Here is a 17,943-nt window from a genome sequence, read left to right as displayed (position 1 = left end):
TGACTGTTACGAAAATTTCTCACAGCTTATGTGAAGTAAGAGTTTTAACTAGAGAAACAATCCCCCCGGCTGAGGAGGCAGCTGTGCCCGACAGAGCTTTGCTCGCCGCATACCACCCTTCTTGTAATCTTGAGGCAACTATGAGCCTTATGTCTTTGCTAGCAGCCCTGCAAACCTAGCTCCCAGCATTGCTTGTCAGCTTCGCTTTTGTAATCTTGCTGCTCAGCTTCTTAGGCAGAACTCTTGTCTGTTCTGGGAAGGAGGAGGGTGGGGCTGCTGGTGCGGGGGAAAAACAAGACAAGACCTGGAAGTCTGTATCATTTAAAAGCTACCTGAACACCAGAACAAAGATCTGCTGCTCAGACTCTGGAGGCGACTCCTCTGAGCCCGCACCGGTGCTGAATAAACCTGGCTATTCCACATCTCCGGGTGCTGCTTGTCACTTTCCGCTGCCACCATGGTCTCTGCAGCAATGGAAAAAAGGTGGGCGATCAGAGCTAATGGGGGAGAGAAAGGGCAGGATGCAGAGAACAAGAAGGAACATCTTCTGACTTTGAGTCCAGCATTTTCCTGGCCAACAGCCTTTCTATTTTATATTCAGGATTTTATTTATTTATTTTTGTCTTTTGTCTTTTTAGGCCCACAACAGAGGCACATGGAGGTTCCTAGGCTAGGGGTCTAATTGGGGCTGTAGCTGCTGACCTACGCCAGAGCCACAGCGATGCCAGATCCGAGTCTCGTCTGCACATCAGCTCATGGCAACACCAGATCCTTAACTCGCCGAGCGAGGTCAGGGGTCGAACCCCCAACCTCATGGTTCCTAGTCAGATTCGTTAACCACTGTGTCATGATGGGAACTCCAGTAGGCAGCTTTCTGATGTGACTCCCCATCTCCCCTGTCCTTGTATAACCCCTTCCCTTGCAGATGGGTGGGTCCTGTGATTAGGATAAGGTATCATTTCCCTACTTATGTCCCATTATATGGCAAGAGGATTTTGCAGATGTAATCAAGGTTCCAAACCAGCTGGTTCTGAGTTAATCAAACAGGAGATTATCTTGTGTGGACCAGATCTAATCAGACCAGTTCTTTATAAGCAGAGAATTTCTGTCCCAGGCCTGGGAGCAAGAAAGCAGGCAGCTAGCTTGTGAACTGCCTATGAAGAGAGGCAGCTCCTAGGAGTTGAGAGTGGTGCCAGCCAACAGCTAGCAAGAAAATGGGGGAGTTCCTGTCGTGGCTCAGCGGTTAATGAACCTGACTAGAATCCATGAGGACATAGGTTCAATCCCTGGCCTTGCTCAGTGGGCCAAGGATCCGGCATTGCCGTGAGCTATGGTGTAGGTCAGAGATGTGGCTCAGATCCTGTGTTGCTGTGGATCTGGTGTAGGCCAGCAGCTGTAGCCCCGATTGGACCCCTGGCCTGGAAACCTCTGTATGCCACAGGTGCAGTCCTGAAAAAGACCAAAAAAAAAAAAAAAAAAAAAAAAAAGAAGAAGAAGAAAATGGGGACATGAGCACACACCACAAGGAAATGGATTGTGCCCATGATCTGAATGAGCTCAGGCCAACACCTGGGTGCAGCCTCGTGCAGTGGGAGCATAGGATCCAGCTAGACCATGTTTGACTCCTGACCAGTAGAAACTGAGGGGTAATACAGACATGCTGTTGGAAGCCTCTACATTTGTTGCACATAGTGGAAAATGAATATGTATCTTGAATTGTTTATAATTTTGTAAATTAGGATATAAACCAATGCAACCTCAAAAACCAATTATGATCACCCTACTGAGTGGTATGGCTGCCATGGTCTTACCTCATGGGAATGGATGGATGTGAAGCAAAGAACAGGACAAAATGAAACCATACAAATTTTTTTCTTTTTTTTTTTTTTCTTTTTAGGGCTGCACCCATGGCAGTTGGAAGTTCTCAGGCTAGGAGTCCAGTTGGAGCTGCAGCTGCTGGCCTATGCCACAGCCACAGCAACTCGAGATCTGAGCCACATCTGTGACCTACACCACAGCTAAAGGCAATGCAGGATCCCTGACCCACTGAGTGAGGCCAAGGATTGAACCCATATCCTCATGGGTACTGGTTGGATTCATTTCTGTTACACCACAGCAGGAAATCCCTACAATTCTTTTTAAACAAGAGGCCTGGTATAGTCAACTTTACCCATTTTTCTCTCTCTAAAGAGCACATGTCTCTGACAGCAGGGACTTTAGCCTTTGGGAAATTGTAGTTTCTTGCTTCAAGTAGTTCCCATTCTTTGCACCAAATTGCTTGTTACTGGATTGTGGACATGTACCATCGGCATAAATACTAACACAAGAGAAGATGGAAAGCACGTCTAGTGACAGAATCGTTTTTAAAGGAGGGCTCTTCTGCCCTTCCCAAAGAACCAAGATCAATAAACAGTATGGAACATCCCAAGCTCTTCTATCCACCTTCAGGACACTGGAAAGGAAGGGGGGGGCCTCTTAGATAACCAAACATAATTTCCCACAGTTTGACATTTGACTCTAAAACAGTAAAATCCCAATTCAGTGGTATCGAGACCCAGGATATAAATTTAGAATAGTTCATTTATTGATTCATTCCTCTGACAAATAGTTGTGTCCTCTTATGAATCAGACCCCACGTTACCTGTGTTAAGAGCTGGGAAAGAGTGGTAAGCCAGAAAGACGCAGTTCCTACCTATTTGGGTTTGGAGGGTTTGGAGGGAGAGACAAAGAATAAAACGGGTTCATAAATAAATACATAACAGGAATTAGTAGCTGAGGAGTGGTGCTGAGGGAGCAAATGCTGGGAGGATCTATTTGAGATAGGATGGTTAGGGAAGCCTTCTCTGAAGAGGTGATATTTGGGCTGAAATATAAAGGTTAAGAAAAAGGAAGGCTTTCAAGAATAGGAATAAAAGTTATAGGCAGAAGGACTAGCAAGTCCAAGGACCCTGTGGCAAGAGAGAGCCTGGCTGGTTCTAGTAGCTGCATCTCCTGGGTCCCTGTGTGTGTGTGTGTGTGTGTGTGTATGTGTGTGTGTGTGTGTTTAGCTTCCTGATCTGTGCTCTAACATGCCAGAAGCCTAACCCAGCATAGGTCCAAGACACAGCAGAGCATCCAAACCACATTGAGTCTAGTCATAAGTGAGCCAACAAGATTCACTTTTTCCATGGCCACAGAAAACACACCCCCAACAAGACCAACCATCTCAAAAACAAGGATTGAGAAAGTGGGATAACCTGGCTTGGGGCAGATTTACCATTAGAATGGAAGAAGTCAAAGTTCATGTGTCTGGAGCATCCTCTTCAACATAAGTGGTACCATGACTCGTCTGAACGCACACCCTGCATAGACAGTCCGTGCTGCCCACCTCCTGCTTAGTTACTTCAACTCGAACACTAACTCTATTCTGGTTTTAAACCACGAGTCAACATTCCCCCTGGGCAAATGCCCAAGTAAACACCAGTTCTCTCCCTCCTCCCAAAAGTTAAATTCCACTATGTATAAAGGCTTCTTTCCCTCTCACTTTCTCCTGGTCCTCCCCACTCCTCTTCCCCTCACGGGTCTCTCCTCCTGCCTTCATTCTCACCACTTCCCGCACCTCCCCTGCACCCCGGCCCTCCCCTCAACGAGGCCCCGCTACATGTGGGATGTGGCCTCACCCAGAAGCAAAGGACCTGGAGCCATTAGGGGATAGGTGACCAGCAGCTGAGGAGAAGCCTGGGGGCTGGGTGCTTGTTCTGCTGACCCCCTGCTTCCCTATTGCATGGCCCCAGGAGCAGGCAGATAAAACCGTTGATTAGGTCCACATATACCCCGCAGAAGGGAGGGGAGGCTGCTTTGACTTCCTTTTAGATCGTCCCTTGTGAGGGCTTTGGAATGAAGAGTCCCTCCTGGGCATTAGATCAAAGGAGTAGAGTGAATGTCCTTAAATCCTTTCTGGAATCAGATGAAGCACAAATAAACTGGGAACTAAGAGGACTGCAATTTTATTATCATTTTTTGTACATCCAAATACAGTATTTTACACAGGCTGTAGTTTATAGCAGATTTGAATTCACAGATTTTTTTTTTTTTTTTTTTGCCTTTTCTAGGGCTGCTCCTGTGGCATATGGAGGTTCCCAGGCTAGGGGTTGAATTGTAGATGTAGCCGCCGGCCTACGCCAGGGACACAGCAACATGGGATCCAAGCCACATCTGCAAGCTACACCACAGCTCACAGCAACGCCAGATCCTTAACCCACTGAGCAAGGCCAGGGATCAAACCCGCAAGCTCATGGTTCCTAATCGGATTCATTAACCACTGCACCACGACGGGAACTCCTGAATTCACAGATTTAAGAAAAAATTTTTTTTCTTTTCGGCCTCATTCTTGGTGTATGGACGTTCCCATGCCAGGGATTGAATTTGAGCTGGAGCTGCGACCTATACCACAGCTGCAGCAATGCCAGATTGGAACAGCAGGAACTCCTAAATTTTTTTTTTCTTTTATGGAGATTGCTATGGAGCAAATGTTTGTGTCTCCCTATGCATCGAAGCCCTAACATGATGGTATTTAAAGAGGAACCTTTGGAAGGTAATTAGGTCATGAGTGGGGAGCCCCCATGATGGGATTGGTATCCTTATAAGAAAAGGAAGAGAGCTGGCTAGCTCGCTCTGTCTCTGCCACATGAGGCTGCAACAAGAGGGCCATCTCCAAGCCACGAAGCAGGTCCTCACCAGACCCCGCCATGCTGGCATCCTGATCTCAGCCTTCCCATCCTCCAGAACTGTGAGAAAGAAGTGTATGCTGTTTAATTTGTTAAAGCAGCTGGAGCAGACTAAGCCAGAGGATAGATAAAGAGTCTTGCTAATTTTCTATTCTAGATGAACTTTCTTTCTTTTTTTTTGTTTTTGTTTTGTTTTGTTTTGTTGCCTTTTCTAGGGCCACTTCCCGCAGCATATGGAGGTTCCCAGGCTAGGGGTCGAATCGGAGCTGTAGCCGCCGGCCTATGCCAGAGCCACAACAACGTGGGTTCTGAGCCATGTCTGCAACCTACACCACAGCTCATAGCAACACCGGATCCTTAACCCACTGAGCAAGGCCAGGGATCGAACCCACAACCTCATGATTACTAGTCTGATTCATTAACCACTGAGTGCCACGACGGGAACTCCAAGACAACTTTCTAATTTTCTATTAAGGATGATTAGAAACATGCAATTGCTATCTACCATCACCGTCAATTCATAAGCACTTTGATGCCCAAAATTAGAAAGATAAAATCTCAGAGTAAAAAAGTGTTATCAATGAAATTATTTTTCTCATTTTGCTAGAGAATGGTAAATGTTTCATCTCAGACTGGCGTTCTGAACCAGTTGGTTTAAAGATGGGCCTTTAGGAGTTCCCGTCGTGGCACGCAGTGGTTAACGAATCAGACTAGTAACCATGAGGTTGCAGGTTCGATCCCTGGCCTTGCTCAGTGGGTTAAGGATCTGGCGTTGCCGTGAGCTGTGGTGTAGGTTGCAGACATGGCTCAGAACCCACGTTGTTGTGGCTCTGGCATAGGCCGGCAGCTACAGCTCCGATTCGACCCCTAGCCTGGGAACCTCCATATGCCTCAGGAGCAGCCCAAGAAATGGCAAAAAAGACAAAATAAATAAATAAATAAATAAATAAATAAATAAAGATAGGACCTTTAGTGGCTGAAATAACTAAACATTTATAAGAGGAATTTTTCAGATATGGCTGGATCCAGGTGCCCCAGTTATGTGGGCTGGAGTCTTTCCCCACTTCCTGATTTCATTGTCTTCAGTGGTGACTTCCTTCTCACACAGATGCTCCCCGTGTGGGACTGGATGACCAAGAGCAGCTTCAAGCTTCTATTCTACCAGCCTAGCAACAAACTATTGATTCCTGGGCCCGACTCTCAATCACACAAACTGGGAGATGTGCCTGTCCCTAAGATTCATGGTGACTCTGATTGGTCAGTCCAGGGTCACATGCCTACTTCCAGAAGGCAGAGGATGGGTTTGGGAGCCTACTCTAGGAGAGCTGGTTCCTGTTTTTTAAAAAAACTAAACACTGTTACCAAATAAAGAAAAACAGACAGTTATGGACAAAAACAACCAAAGAACATTACAATTTTCTTAAAAGTCAAGCACCTTTTAATTTTCCTATGACTCTTAGCTCAGATAAACTCCATCATTCAATAGACATTGATTAGACACAGCTATGTGCCAGATACTTTGCTGGCAATAGGATAGAAAGAGAAATCCACCAGTTTCTGCCTTCAAGGAACTCAGCTTCTAGGAGAGGCGGGGAAGTAGATACTTTTTACTACCACATGTGAAGCAGTTGAGATCAGCCCTGTCAAAGGACAAAGAATCAGGCTTCCTCTGGAGTATGATATATAGTTCTCGGCACAATTTCAGGAAGGATTTACATTTTCACTGAAGGTCATGACATCACGAAGCCTCATGGATGCACCAGGATGAAATATTGCCAAGGGAAGAAAAACATGGCCAATTCAGTGCAACGTTCTGAAACTACCCAAGTGTGTCCACATTGCGTAACAGAGAGACTTTGATTCTGGCAGGTGGAGGTTTGAATCCTAGCTTTGTCCTTTACAGGCTCTGTTATCTTGGGCAAATCAGGTTTTTTCCCAAAATATGAGTAAAGATTGCAAGTCGTACTCAAGATATTCTTCAAGACAATTCAAGTGATGCAGGGGTCAAGTTTGCTTGATGCTCTGAGCAATAAATAAATCACTTACTAACTAAATTATTCTCTTAATATCTGTCTGAATACATCAAGGAGAAAGTTTCTATCTGGTCCTAACTTTCTAACACCCTTTAGTTTCATTTTTTAGCAAATGGAGAGTAGACCCCTGGCTCAGAATTCAAATTTAATAATCATTTTGTTTCATTGTATTTATTTTAAAGATTACATCATATGAATTGCAGTCTATATGCTGGTTTTGTGTTGATGGGAGTGGCACAAAATTTTCCTTAAAAAAGCAAAGTGAGGAAATTTAAATAAAAATATTTTTTATACAATGAGACACCAACATCAAATGCTTTCACTGACATGTGGAATCTGAAAAAAGGACAGACGGAACTTCTTTGCAGAACAGATGCTGACTCACAGACATTGAAAAACTTATGGTCTCCGGAGGAGACAGTTTGGGGGGTGGGGGGATGTGCTTGGGCTGTGGGATGGAAATCCTTTGAAATCAGATTGTTATGATCATTATACAACTACAGATGTGATAAATTCATTTGAGTAATAAAAAAATGAAAAAAAATTTTTTAAATTAGAAATATGTCATGCCTTTTAGTCAGGAATTACTGTGATGATTTTCTGAGAGTGCAAGATTATGGCAAAGGAATGACTAAAGTATGGGAAGTGTGGAAAGCATTAGGCCAGCTGCTTAACCCCATGGAGCCTCAGTTCCTCATTTATAAGCTAAAGATAACAATAACTTGCTGTGTTGCTGGCATGAGAAAAACAACCAATACGGGCTAAGAAAAAACAACCAATACTTTTGGAGAAGGAAACATGAGCTTGATTATTTTCTTCAGTAACGTGGGCAACCTGGAAAAGAAAATAAAGATGATTTATAAATTGTTTTTTTAGAATAATTGGTTCTATGCAAATGGAGGAACTCTGATTCTGTTTTTGGGGGTAGTAAATATTTTTTGATTAAGAAAAGAAAAGAATACACTATATGGTAAGTTCTTAACATTAAGCCAGGTCTCAATAAGCATAATAAGCATTTACTGTAAACTTGTCCAGTATTTCACCTTCCCCTCTATTTCCTTCCCCTTTCTCCTTCCAGATTCCCAAATATTTTCTTTCTTTCTTATTTCCTTGTGGAAATAGGAAGATATCTGATAGCATCACTTAAATATATTTTGATAGATACATGAGAGAATAAGTTTTTTCCCAAAATATTACCTCGACTGCATATCGGAATTTTAAGGTAGAGTTGTTTGTTTGCCAGTTTGATTGTTTCTTCTTCTTCTTCTTCTTCTTCTTCTTCTTCTTCTTCTTCTTCTTCTTCTTTTTCTTCCTCTTCCTCTTCCTCTTCCTCTTCTTCTCCCTCTTCTTCCTCTTCTTCTTCTTCTTCCTCTTCTTCCTCTTCTTCTTCTTCTTCTTTTTTTTTTTTCCATGGCATGCAGTGGCTTGATGTGGGATCTCTGTTTTCAGACCAGGGATGGAACCTGAGCTGCAGTGGTGAACGTGCTGAATTCTAACCTCTAGACCACCTGGGACCTCCTTTGATTTTTGCTTCTAATTAGGAAAGAATTTCCTGCTCCTCATTAAGCCAATTTTAAGCTTCTGCAAGCAGAAAGGAAGAGAAGCAGCCCCTAGGAAACACTATACCAAGACATACGAACAACGCTTAAGGTAAACACGATACAGTCCTTTTGTCCAATTCAAGGCTTCCTAACTGAATCCTTCCTCTTCTAGGAAGAACAAAATGGGTTTATTTTTGCCAACTGGGATCTATTCCTAAATGGAACCAAATGGCCTCTGTTGTCTTCTTCTGGGAGCTGGCCTTGCCTGAACACAAGCCCACTAGGCAGATATCCTCCCTCCAAAATCATCCTGGATTCCTCCTTCCCCAAGAAAGCACCAGACTTCCCCCATCCTTCCTTCCTCCATCCTGTTGGAGTCTTCTCCTTTCTGTACTGGTGCATTCTGGCCTTATCTTGATGAATAGTTAATAGAGTTTCCAAGTGCTATCTCTTCTTTCTCTGACACCTTAGAAGGATAAACCTGAGGCCTTCTATATTCTACCACTAAGTTGTTCCAGAGGGAAGCCATGGGAAGGTGACTTTGATTTTCAGCCATGGAAACTCTTAGAGATGTAGTCCATCATGACAATGATGGGTATTTAAATATGTCCTGACAGGTTGGGTTGGATTTAGGTTCAGACATGGGATCAAAGGATGACCCACCCAAATAGTTTGATCATTGAGATTAATCAAAATGCACAGGAGGGGTTCCTGTTGTGGTTCAGTGGGTTAAGAACCCAACATAGGGCCCATGAAGATGTGGATTCAATCCCTAGCCTTGCTCAGTGGGTTAAGGACTCAATGTTGCCGCAAGGTGAGGCGTAGGTCACAGAGGCAGCTTGGATCTTGTGTGGCTGTGGTGTGGGCTTGTGGCTGCAGCTCCAATTAGACCCTGTAACCTCTGTATGCTGCAGGTGTGGCCTTAGGGGGAAAAAAAAGGCACAGGAATTGAACTGTGTTTTGATTTATTGACGGTTGTCCGGAGGGGGAAAAATCGAACTTTTTAATTTTAATACTACACATGCAGATACTATCGGTATTGCGAACAGAGAGAGGTTCCACACACTTTCATCTCTTTGACCCTTTTCATTTCTGTCACTTCAGTTAAGGATATTTTGTAATATATCATCACATTGATTTAAAATGAAATTCACACTCCTTATCATGGCCCATCAGGCCCAGGAGGATCGTCACCCTTGTTCATTTTATAATTTCATCTCATAATATTTGCTCTCTTTCTCACACAGATTTCTCTTCTGTTTTGAAACTGATCAGGTTTTCCAGTTGAGGGCTTTCCACCTTCCGTTTCTTCCGCCAGAAAGGCACTTCCTCAGCTCTTGACACAACTGATTCTTTCTCATCAGTTTAGTCTCAAGTAAATGTCACATCCTCAGCGATTTCCTGACCACCAACCACCTTATTCAAAGAAGGTTTCCACTTCTTACTTTGGCCCTTATCAGACCAGATCCTCATCTAAACCACAGAACACAGTGATTCTCAACTCTCTCAAGGACCGTGTATAACTTGTACTGTTCCCCTTGCTCAGGAGAGACATACCATCTCCCTTGCATCACTATATACAGTGGATGCCTAGGGCATTAGGGTTTACTGCTCTACAATCTAATTTATCACCTCGTCTGGTTTATTTCTTTCACAGCATTCACCACACCCTATAATTACTTGACTTAATATTTGGTTATTTATTTATTGTCTGGCACCTCACTCTAGAATGTGAGCTCCATAAGGGCAGGTAGCTTATTGGTTGTCCTAAATTGTGCATTGTAAATCTTATTTTTATTTCTTTAAATTTTTTTTTTTTTTTTTTTTTTTTTTTGCTTTTTAGGGCTGCACCTGCAGCATGTGGAGGTTCCCAGGCTAGGGGTCAAATCAGAGCTGCAGCTTCCAGCCTACACCATAGCCACAACAACACCGGATCCTTAAACCCACTGAGCAAGGCCAGGGATCGAACTCACAAACTCATAGTTCCTAGCTGGATTTGTTTCTGCTGTGCCACAATGGGAACTCCCATTGTAAAACTTTTTTGATGAGTGAAAGGCTGTTATTTTTGCTTTTGATGATTTAGAATCTTCACAATGCTCTAGGGCAGTGGTTCTTCTTCTTCTTCTTTTTTTTTTTTTTTTTTGGTCTTTTTAGGGTGGCAGTGGTTCTTAAACTTTTGTGTACTCGCTAAAGAACACATCTCCAAAGATTCAGATTCAGTAATCAGATCATTCTGAAACTGACATTTTTAGGTAGAAGAAACAGGTCTTGGTTGGGTTGGGTATACATTAAAACATCCTAAGTTTTCATGAAATGTAGGGGCGTTCCCGTCGTGGCTCAGTGGTTAACGAATCCAACTAGGAACCATGAGGTTGGGGGTTCGATCCCTGCCCTTGCTCAGTGGGTTAAGGATCCGGCGTTGCCGCAAGCTGTGGTATAGGTTGCCGCGAGCTGTGGTATAGGTTGCAAATGTGGCTCAGATCCCGCATTGCTGTGGCTCTGGCGTAGGCCGGCAGCTATAGCTCCGATTAGACCCCTAGCCTGGGAACCTCCACATGCCTCCGGAGCAGCCCCAGGGGGGAAAATAAAATGAAATGCATGCTTCTTTTTTTTTCTTTTTATGTCCGCACCTGCAGCATATGGACGTTCCCAGGCTAGAGGTCGACTCTGAGCTGCAGCTGCAGGCCTATACCACAGCCACAAAGCAGGATCCAGGCTGCATCTTCGACCTGACTAGGCTACACAGCCTGCAGCAACGCCAGACCCTTAACCCACTGAGCGAGGCTAGGGATCAAACTCACAACCTCATGGACACTATGTCGGGTTCTTACCCTCTGAGCTACAACGGGAACTCCTCATGTAATTTATTGAATACCGTACTGAAAGTGAAAAGCAATGGTTGTATGCATACAGAACGGTTGCAACCGTATTGGCGGTTTACCCTCCTGATCCCGGCTGACTGAGAGCTGCCTCACTGTCGCTGCCCAGCGTTAGGAGTGAGTATTGTAGAGCCTATCACCACTCCTGGAAAAGATCAAAATTCAAGATTCCAAGTGCAGTTTCTACTGAATGCCTACGGTAAAGTGGAAAAATCTTAGGTCCAACAATTTTAAGTGGGGACCGTCTGTGGAAGTTTACCTGTTTTGCATTCACAGTGATAGACTTGTGCATTCTTCGGCATCTCCCTGGTAGATCCCAGAAACCAGGCACAGAAATTCAAGCAACAGACCAAGCAGGGTGACTTTGCGGCCATTAATGCACAAAAAGACTCCTACCTGGATTCAGGAAAAAGTTAAATTCATGCTTTCAGTTCTTGCATTCTGTTATTCTCTGCTCTTAAACTCTCTTTAAGAGCAGAGAATGTCCTCAGACACTTCCCTCAGGAAAAAAAAATGAACAGACCGAAGTGAACGCCAATTATTTGTGACAAGATAAAGTAAACTGCCTCCGGGCAGCATAGAAGACCGCACCAGACAGGAATTGAATGGACCTTCTCTAAAAGAGACTTTGACCCATTTCTAGGTTGGACGGGGAGTGTGGCGGGTGTGGGATCAGAAAGGGAGGAAAGGAACTTTCGATCAGCGGGAGCTGTAGGTAGAACTGAACACCCTGCGAACTGCGAGCCGCGGAGCGCCACCAGCTGGGGCAGCGCCATGCGACCAGGTGCCTCAGTTTCCCGGAGTAGAGATCCTGGGGCACCGCCCCCTGACGTCATGAGGAGGGCGTGGTCATGCGGGCCGTCAGGGGGCGCGAGCGCGGGGCGCGCTCCACTGGGGTGGGTTCGCGGGGACGAAGCGTGGCGCTGCTCGGCCGCGCGGGCCGCGCGAGGCGGAAGCCTGAGCGCGAGGCGGGAGGCTGGAGGCGGAGCCGCCGCGCTGAGTCACGCCGGATTGACCCGCCCGCCGCTTTCAGGGGCGGAGGTGACAGCGGGCCCGGGACGGGCGGCTGCAGCTGCCTGCCGCGCGGAGGAACCGCCGGGCGGCGGAGAGCAAGTCAGGGGCCGAGCCGGGTCGCTGTCCCGGGCAGCGGACAGAGGGGACCCGCGCCCTGAAGGACGCACCGCGCGACCCGGCCTGCGCCGCCCCTGCCCCGCTGCGGCTGCTGCCCAGCCCGGAGCCCCGGAGGGGCGGTGGGACGCCGGGCCCTCGTCGGAGTCCTTCGCTCCAGGTCAGTCGGGCCCTGGGAGGCGCCAGGGAGTTGGAGAGGCCGGGTGGCCGGCGGTTCGAGGGATGCAGACGTGGGCTTTGTAAATGGTGTCAAGCAGGCACAGGGCTCTTTTCACTGCACCGCCCTGCCACTCCGGCAATGAGGCGGAATTTGAGAGCTGGGGAAAAAAAAAAAAAAAAAAAAAAACCCACAACAAAAATCCAGTATTAGTCCAGCCCCCGTATTTTACAGATGAAGAAATTCTTTTGGCGTGCACAGAGTCACTTTCAGTCGGTATGGGAGTGCGTGATTCTGTGTCTAGGAGGCAAGGGGGGATGGTTTCCGAAGCAAGAGTAAGACCTGTTTGGCTAGAGATGCAAGTTTGGTGATGGTGGAGTTTTGTACCCTTACATTCCTTCCGCAGGTACTGATTGATGTTCACCAGGCATCAATTTCTCAAAGCATTTAACCTTGAAAAGGCTGTCGATGCTGTCGAATAAAGGAATATTGGGGTGCAAACAAACCAAGTCTGCTGCAAATTAGGCGCTATGGAGAATGCTTGGAGTATAAAGTTAAATTTTAAATAAGGGGGAAAAAAACCCACTTTTAATCTCATTATCCCTTATTGTCTGTCTCCTTTATATAATAAAGGGCACTCAACATTATTCTGTAATATTAGTAATTAGTCTTTAGGTGTAAATTACTTTGCAGTAATTCCTTTATAGTAATATGAGCATCTTGTGTTGAAACACTTTCTTTTCATAATCAATGATGCTGTGGTGTGTGGCAAGCCAGTGGTAGCACTAATATTTAGCGTTTGAGTGTAGTTTAGCTCCACCGTTTGTATAGCTGAAATTACAGGACTGATGAGTCCATAGTTGTATATGGGAGAGTGAAGTACCTGCCAGCATACAGGTGTAGTTTCTCAGAGTTGGTGCTGCATTTATTGCTCTCACAGCACTGAATAGATTCCAGGTGATGAGCAAGTTAGTTTAGTTTAATCTCTCAGCACCTGTTTCTCTCTACATTCCTGAATTAAAGGGTCACTTCCTTCCACCTCGAAAGTTCTCTGATTTTACATGTTAATTTGAAACACTCGTCACTCATTGTGACAATAATGCAAAGTTTTGAGAAAATAAGTTTTTTAAAAAAATTCTGCATCATGCATGGTGAATCTTCAAATTCACTGTTACTGTTAACCCTCCCTTTATCAGTGTTGAGCTAACATAACTGAAAAGAGGTTTTTCAAATTACTTCAGTGTTAAATTCACTAAATTCAGAGACTGGAATGGAGTACTTTGTGTATAACGGAGAATAGCTAAAATCTAGCCTGGGAATGAGGTCTGTGCAGTGCATAGATAACTTTTGCAATAAGCCGAGAACATTCTGCCTCAAAAATGTGATAAGATGTCTTTTATACAGTGTTCATATTGTGTGTATTTTCCACTGAGATATGATAATAATCTGCATAGACAACCGGTCCAAATACATAAAAAGATATTTTGTCTTGAAGCCCCAAAGTAGAGCCTTTATAAGCCTCTGGTTTCTTCTTTTCTGGCTCCTTCCTTCCTAGTGCCCCTCTTACCTGCTGGAGACCTTTTCACGTTTGTCTTTCATCCACATCGAAATTCAGAGCCTCTTTCAAGCACTGGTTAAATTTACACTACTTTTTCTCATCTTAAAGTACATGATAAATCATAATTCTTGAATCACCATTTAGGATCTCTTAAAAACTAAGGGTGGGTATTCATTTTGTGAACATAGTGCAAGACTCTGAGGCTATAAATTGCAATGTGGAAACCCTGAAGAAGGTTAAGCGGAATGTGTTTAGATTTTTATCCTCATTAAACTTGGAGACTGCTATCCAGGAAGCCTCCAGAGCCAGTAAACTCATTTATCTCTGTCTCAGAAGGAAAGCCTTTCTGCAGGACGCATAGTGAATCTTCAAATTCTTCTCAGACCTCCCAGTCAGTCGATCAGGGTTGGGCTTAAATAAGCGAAAAGTGATTTCTCAAATTTCAGACACTTAAGTGATTTTTTTCAAATCATAGATATTTTTAAAATTTGGAGACTTCCTTTTTTTTTTTTTTTTTTTTTAAATGGCTGCACCTTCAGCTTGTGGAAGTTCCCAGGCCAGGGATTAGATCTGAGCAACAGCTGCAACCTGTGCCACAGCTGTGGCAACACCAGATCCTTAACCCATTGTACCACAGTGGGAACTCCCTTGAGACCTTTTTTTAAATGATAAAAGCAATTAAACAAGAATACAAATGCCTGCTGGCAGGTATAAGTCTTGAATTATTTTCTAGGTTTCTTATTCTGTTGTTTCTAAAGTCAGTTAAGGTATTACCTATATCACAGCATTATTACAAAATGATTTGCTCTGAAATTTTCAATTGTGCCTGATCTTCAGCTGAAGCATCCTGAAAATTTGCAGAATATTATGAAAAATTTTAAACATGAATGTAAGATTAATTTTTTATTATGCCTCACGTAGGAAAACATGTGAATAAACTAATTTTCAAGGTTGGATAACGTAGTCGTGCGGGCAGGAGTGGACTGTATCAGTCTCTCGCCTGGAAGGGCAGAAAGATCTAAAGTAGCAGCCATAAAATCAGATCATAGAAGAGCTCTGTGAGGAAGGAGCAATGAAGCAAATCAAAGCTCAGCAAATATTCATGGAGCACCCGTAGACGCCAGGCTTGGTTCTTGGTGCTGGGCTTAGAGCTGTGAACACAGCAGCCAAAGCCCTGCCCTCATGTAATAGGTATTTCAGTGGGGTGGAGGCAGACAGGACATAAATACGTGAATGGATCACGGTCATGTGATTACAAATGCTGCAGAGAATTTTACAGAGGCGTAGGTGGGAACGGAGAAGGAGGGGGGGCACCCAAAGGCCTCCACTAAGATCCCTTTTGATCTAAGACTTGCGGGGAGTGAGGGAGTGAGCCAGAGGAGACGGAGGGATGAGCAAGTTCCAAGCCCGCATGCAGGAGCGCTTCTGGCAAGTGTGAGGGCTGGCGAGGTCATGGGGGCTCAGCGGTCCCCACGTGGGCGGGGGTGGGGGGGCTGGGGGTTGGGAACGTGCAGCTGAGAGGCGGTGGGTGTGGGGAGGGCGCAGCAGTGTAGGCCGGGAGCAAGGGTTTTGGCCTTTACTCCTAGTGAGGGGGAAGCCAGTAGAGGGTTTTTGAACAGAGAAGCTTCTGATGACTTAGGTTTTAACGGGGTCACGCTGGCTGCTGGGCCAGAGAGACAAAAGGGGGACAAGAGCTTCCCTTTCATACCAGCTGCATGACCCTAAACCACAGTCCTCCTCTGGCTTTTGTTTCCTCATTTGTAGAGTAACCAGGTGCCCTCCAGCTCGAGAATTTTTTAGATTCTCAGTAGTGTGGGATCAGTGGGAGGAGGCCAGAGGATTGCCTACGAAGAGGTTCTGAAAGTAAGGCGTTTCAGAGGACCTGAAAACTTGATGTCGCCAGTCTGCCTTTAGCTGCATCACTCGTGACAAGAGGTAATCAGGTCTTTTCAGTCAGGTTGTCAGGTCATGAGAACAAAAACACTGTTTCGTGACTATTCTCCACTGATCCCTTTAGTCCTCTGCTGATCCCTGAATTTTTCCCTTCCTGCCTGAAAACGGATGAAAAGCTGTTACTCATCAACAGAGCTGGCAACCAGCGTTGCTTTTGTTGTTAGGAAAGTTGAAGCTTAGGGGGAGGAAACAATTCTAATTTTATTTTTATCATAGGTCGTTTGAATTCTTCTTTTTTAACATGCAAGAAGTCTAAAAGATTTGTTTTTAATTCCCTCATTCCCCTCCCATTTACCTCATGCCGCATGGGTGCTCATTCTAACACAGGCAGCGTGTTTCTTTTTGTCTGTATAGGATCTTGCAAAGTGGGGATATTTACTTTATATGTATTTTATTTTTTTTAATTAAAAAAATTTTTTTTTGTCTTTTTGCCTTTTCTAGGGCTGCTCTCGCGGCATATGGATGTTCCCAGGCTAGGGGTTGAATCGGAGCCATAGCCACCGGCCTACACCACAGCCACAGCAACACGGGATCCGAGCCGTGTCTGCAACCTACACCACAGCTCACGGCAATGCTGGATCCTTAACCCACTGAGTGAGGTCAGGGATTGAACCCGAAACCTCATGGTTCTTAGTTGGATTCGTTAACCACTGCACCATGAGTCCTATAGGGAACTCCTATATGTATTTTAATTTATAAACCTATATTTCATTTTGCCTCTTTTTTTTTCTGAGTACTTTTTTGGTGGGGGTGGGGCACCTGTGGTATATGGACGTTCCTGGCCAGGGATTGAATTCAAGCCACAGCTGCGACCTAAGCTGCAGCTGCAGCAAGCCGGATCTTTAACCCACTGTGCCATGGTGTCTCCTGAGTACTGTTAAGATCCACCTGTGTTTCTATGCGTTCATCTAGTTCTTTGCTTCTGGATGCTGCATAATATTCTGTGCTGCGTGTGAACTACACTTTTACTTCTCTCTTCTCTGTGTGATAGATACTTAGGTTGTTCCTACTTCTTATCACCACAGATACTGCTGCAATGAGCATCTTTGGAGTTCTGGTGGCTCAGTGGGTTAAGGATCTGACATGGTCACTGCTGTGGCTCAGGTCACTGCTGTGGCACAGGTTCAGTCCCTGGCCCCAGGATTTCTGCATGCTGCAGGCACAGCCAAAAAAAAAAAAAAGAGAGAGAGAGCCTCTTCATACCTGTCCACCTGTAAAGCTGTGATATAATATACCTGTGGGATATATACTTAAAAGGGAGTCACTGGGTCCTAGGCTTGCCTATCCTGAAATTGGTCAGAAGTGCCAGAGACTTCCCCACAGTGGCGGCACCAGTCTCTCTCCTGCCGGAAGTGTTCCAGGGTTCGTGTATCCTCATGGTCCAACCAACACTCAGCTTTCTCCAGCTCTCTACCTTTCCTGATGTGGTATCTTGTCATTTTTATGTATTTTATTTCTTTGATTACTAATAATTGTGAACACCTCTTTTTTTTTTTTTTTTTAAGGGCCACACCCAAGACATATGGAGGTTCCCAGGCTGGAGTCCAATTGGAGCTACAGCTGCTGGCCTGCACCACAGCCACAGTCATGCCAGATCTGAGCTGCATCTTCAACCTACACCACAGCTCACGGCAATGCTAGATCTTTAGCCCACTGAGCAAGGCCACGGATTGAACCTGCGTCCTCATGGATGCTAGTCAGATTCATTTCTGCTGAGCCACGACTGGAACTCCCCTGTGAGCATCTCTTATACATAGTTTCATCTGTAAAGTAGCTATTCCTATCTTTGCCCATTTTCCACTGGAGTTGCTATCTGTGTTGCTGTCACTTACTTGTGAAAGACAGCTTTTTGATGTTCACTCATCATCACTTTGCAGATATCTTCTCATTTGTTAACTTTGTTTTTGTAGTCCCTTGATCAGGAAGAATTCTTAATCTGAGTGTAATCAAAGAAATTATTTGGCTACATTTAATGCTTTTCTTTTCTT

General features: G+C 44.9%; 1 protein-coding gene across 2 annotated transcripts in view; it reads left to right on the top strand.

Annotated features, from left to right (window-relative positions):
• Positions 12,074-17,943, top strand: part of LOC100152738 (dynamin-binding protein) — a 123,126-nt gene continuing 117,256 nt past the window's right edge. Inside the window, exon 1 of one of the 2 annotated variants that reach the window (XM_001929395.7) lies at positions 12,074-12,447. The gene's annotated coding sequence lies outside the window, so the exon portion shown is untranslated. Of the gene's footprint in view, positions 12,448-15,766; positions 15,938-17,943 lie in introns of those variants that run through there. The other variant, XM_021072337.1, reaches the window with a different exon arrangement.

The sequence above is a fragment of the Sus scrofa genome, chromosome 14 (assembly GCF_000003025.6).
Source record: "Sus scrofa isolate TJ Tabasco breed Duroc chromosome 14, Sscrofa11.1, whole genome shotgun sequence".
Taxonomy (NCBI): Eukaryota; Metazoa; Chordata; class Mammalia; order Artiodactyla; family Suidae; genus Sus; species Sus scrofa.
Note: the sequence above shows the minus strand (reverse complement) of the source record. Positions and strands in the feature narration are given on the sequence as shown.